This window comes from Meleagris gallopavo, chromosome Z (genome assembly GCF_000146605.3).
Source record: "Meleagris gallopavo isolate NT-WF06-2002-E0010 breed Aviagen turkey brand Nicholas breeding stock chromosome Z, Turkey_5.1, whole genome shotgun sequence".
Classification (NCBI taxonomy): Eukaryota; Metazoa; Chordata; class Aves; order Galliformes; family Phasianidae; genus Meleagris; species Meleagris gallopavo.
The window spans coordinates 26200883-26205281 of NC_015041.2; positions in this window are offsets into that span (position 1 = coordinate 26200883).

Sequence of the window (4399 nt, forward strand, 5' to 3'; positions counted from 1 at the left end):
GCCGCACCACTGGTGGTCACTTAGCGTACAATTCTGCTGGGCTGCAAAGGGCCACCGCAGCCTCCATCTTCTCTTACTTTTTCAGAACTGTTAAATTCTCACAGCGGAACCAGTAATTTAAGATGGCACTGTGTTGCTGTGTACACATGCATAGCTGTGTCTTCATCTGAAGTGTCCAATCCCTTAATATTGCCTGGCACTTTGGTACCAAAATCTTAACAGTTCCCTACAGTGAACATCTGCAGGTGGCTTGGGCAGAGATACTGGTGGCCACAGATAGCCAAAGGCGTTCTGGCAATTTTATGCCCTTGACTCGGGTGCTCTTCAAGACAAAATGGATGCAGTGTGCAGGAGCACCTCCAGCTAGATCAGTTTGCTTAGAGGCCTGACCAGCCTGACTCTTAATGTCTCCAGGGATGGCGTATCCACCACTTCTCTGGGAAACCTGTTCCAGTGCCTCACCCCCTGTATTGTAAAAGATTTCTTTCTTAAGTCCAGTCTCCTTTAATTTGAAAAACTTGTCCTATCACAGCAGACCCTGCTAAAGAATCTGTCCCCTTCTTTCTTATAGCCCCCTTTAAGATACTGAAAGTTATCAGGTCTCCTGGAACCTTCTCTAGGCTGAATAGCCCCAGCTCTTCCAGCCTGTTTTCCTAAGGGAGTTGTTCAATCCCCTGGATCATTTTTGTGGCCCTCAACTGGACGCACCTCAACGGGTCTGCGTCTCATTTTTTCTCACACTCTGATCATCTTGTTCTCCTTTCAAGGCACAGACAGTCTTCGAGAGCTGTTTTCCAGGAGAGTCTTCAGAAGACAGAATTTGAAGGTGCTTAATTTCTTTATAGATGTAATTTTCATTTTAGGTTTCTGAGATCTCTCTAATCGAGGCAATCACTCTTCTAGATAATTAAATCGCTACTGGATGGTATTTTCTTTGCTGCCGTGGGTTGAATTAAATAGATCCAACATTAATAAGCAGAAATTTAGGCTCAGCTGACTCAAAAGTAACGGTGCAAACAGAATTATTTAGATAACATTTTGTAAATAATGTATATTATTTCTGTACCATGCATCTCACCTTTTAAACCTCATTCTGGGGCAGTTTTTGTGGTAGAATGATGGCTCTTTGTTATGTACAACAGAGAGCCCCAGGAAGGAGCAGCAGTTGAGAAATCCCTAGCCACAAGCTGGCTCAAAAATTCTCAGGAACTCATTCTGGCTTGGTGTGAAGCTGCAAGAAAGGTGGAGGAGACAGAGAGGAGGGCAGGAAGGGATCACCATCTGGCACTGTGCCCTGCATAAGGCCATCAGCAGGCATTCTGAACATCTGCCTCCATCTGCTTCAGCTTGGGGTGACACTGGCTCAGAGAGTGAGGTATGGAACCATGTTTTCCTCTGTTCAGTTCTGTCTCTTTGCAGATAGGATCCCGTAGTTACAAAAGTCTTTATTCACAAGTAATAGAACAAAGTGGCTTTTGAAGAGAGGCCAACTTTTAAATAGAATAACAACAAAAGATAAAGTATATTCCCAATAGATACAATGACTTCATCCTAATTGGATGATGGTTTTTGCTGCTTGTCTTCTGAATATAATGAGATAACAAATCACTTCTTCTGTAAAGTATTTCTTACAAATAAGCCATTATAGACAGCTCATCTGAATTAATAGCTCTCATAGGATTGTTTGATCAAATGGGACCACATACTGCTCTAGAAAGTGCAGTCTGGAGAGAATATAGAAGCCTATAAGGAATCTCAAACCATGTATACTCTGTCCACATTGATGATTCTTCCAGAACTAAATCCAGTTTTAGTTCGACTTGAAAATGATGCCTGGGAGGAGCAAGATTGGAGAAATGTGCAGGTGAAGAAAGCTGCAGTCTCAAGACATACACACTTCATCTGGAAAGCACCACAGCTGGAGTGGTTGGTTGATACTAAGTTTTCTCCTTCAGAAACTCATCTCAGCACAGGCTATGTGCAGTCACTGTGGCAGAGATAGAAGCCTGTCAACCTTGAATAATTGGCCAACTCTCTAGCTGCCTCCTGAAAACTGTATGATGGCATTAACAATCAAAATAGGAATCCTGAATGAGAGACATAACAGAAAATGGAGCTCTGGTGTCAAGACCAAAAAAAAAAAAAAAAAAGTAATCTGATCCTGTAGCTTCAAACAAGTATGTCATGTCAAAGTATATTGCCAGTAATAGATAGGTCTGAGGATGCCTATGCACAGGAATCAAGAAAGGAAGTGTGATAGAAAAAAATAAAAGATAGAGTAAGCATTCTGATTCGGCTCTTTTTTTTTTCTTCAGATGACAATTAGTTGTTTACAAGTGGGTATCAGAGAGACTGAGAATTTAATACCGACTGAGACCTGCAACAAAGTAAATTTTTGAATCAGTAGTTTGCAGAATGATTGTTCAAATAGGAATTGCACAGCATATCACCTTGTGCTGAAGTCTGGAGTGAGAGGATAGCATATTAGGCCTCCCAGAGATTGAACGTATCTTACAAATGTGAGATAAAGAAGTGCGATAAAGATGGGTTGTTTAGGAACACTGAATACATTGATCATCACAGCATTGCAGGAAGACAGTGGTGGTGGAATAGGTAGGGATATTATCAAAAGCATAACAGTTGCCCATAATTGTATATAAAAATAAACTTCAGAAACTTGAAGCAGTAGAAGTAACTGTTTGTGCACACTCATGAGAAAGAAGGAAACTTTCCAGAAGAAGAGGTATTATTGCAGTGTCTTCCTACTAAGGCTATTAAGTTGAAATAGATCAGAAATGCTTATGTATTCACCTAATGATCAGACTCAAGTAATTAGACAGAGATTGGACACCCAAAGCTTGACCTTTGATGTGATTCTGCTGGAAAAAAGTGCGTAATTGGTCGTAGCAGCATAACTATAATTATATGAGAATAGTCTCCTTGTGAATTGCTATACAATCAATAAAAAACAGCTTAGAGCAACCCAAAATATAATGGTCAAATAGCCTAGAATATACCATTCCTTTTCATAAACTTTCTGCACCTCTGAAGCCTGTTTCTGACATTGTACGATTGCAGATGCCTAAAGAGGAATACGAAGTAAGTAAAAAATGGTATAGGTACTTGTCCCAAGTATTTCATCAGTCAGTTAGGACTGTGAGAATTCTCTATAGAAAGGTAGATAGATAGATAGATAGATAGATAGATAGATAGATAGATAAAGAAATCTAAAGTTTGTTTCTCGAATTTGTTGAGATGCCAACCAAACACTGTAAACTTCTAGTGAACTACATAGGATGCTCCAAAAGCAATGTCTCTTATTTATTTCCATGCAAATTACAGCAGATACAAAGAGCACAATGACACGGTTTGATAGAACACATTCTCGGATGCAAAATACTGTTTTTTGATGTAGTCAACATTATTAGATATGAATTTTCACCGGTGATGAAAAAAAGAGCCTATGTCAGTCTTGCATCAGTGGCAGCAACCCACTGTTGCTGTCATGAGTACTTAAACACACCATCACCACCTCACTCACGTCACGGTGCTCACATCCATTGCTTGGTTTCTAAAACTGTTTAGCAATTGTCAATGAATGTCAGTGGTGCATTTTTTTTCTCTGTAGAGGAGCTAAATCACACTTCTGCTTCATATGCACGTCCATGTCAGACATCATTTCTTCAGACTTCCCTTCTGCTGCCATCTGTCACACAGCAACAAAATGTACAGGAATACTGGTGGGAATGTTCAACCTCTAATGCTGTACACCAGCCACCACTTCTGACACCATGGGCCAGAATAATAAAATAGGAGGCATTACTTTCGGAGCAGTTTTGTCAATGTAATTGAATTATTATTTTGTATATGTAATTGAATATATGATTGTGAATTATTCAAGATCAGTCACTTTATATTTCACAGCCTACTATTCCTTAAAGCCATGAAAAACACTTAAAAATAGTAAGGACATTGCAACAAATAAAACAATATAAACATGTATCTATTCGTGCAGACTGACTCTGAAATATGCTGACTTCTGCCCTGATGTAAGATTTTTTTTCCATAGAAATTACTCAACAGAAGGAATTGTTTTTTCTGTTGAAATGATCTCTTCTGCTGGCCTTTTTAAATAAAATTATCAGCCATGACCAGGGCTTTCAAAGGTCTCTGGTATATCAGGTAAGAAATCCTACCAAATAGCCTCTTAATTGCCAGCCTTATCTGGAATGTCTATCCAGATAGAGGACATCCTTATTAACACTAATCATGAAATCACTTTACCAGCAGAAACACAAGAGGTGCAGGACATCTGTTTCAGCATAGCTATTTCTAATTCTGTTTGCACTGAATTTGTACAAGTTACAGCTTGGAAATTTCTTTTTTTTTCTTTCTTTTT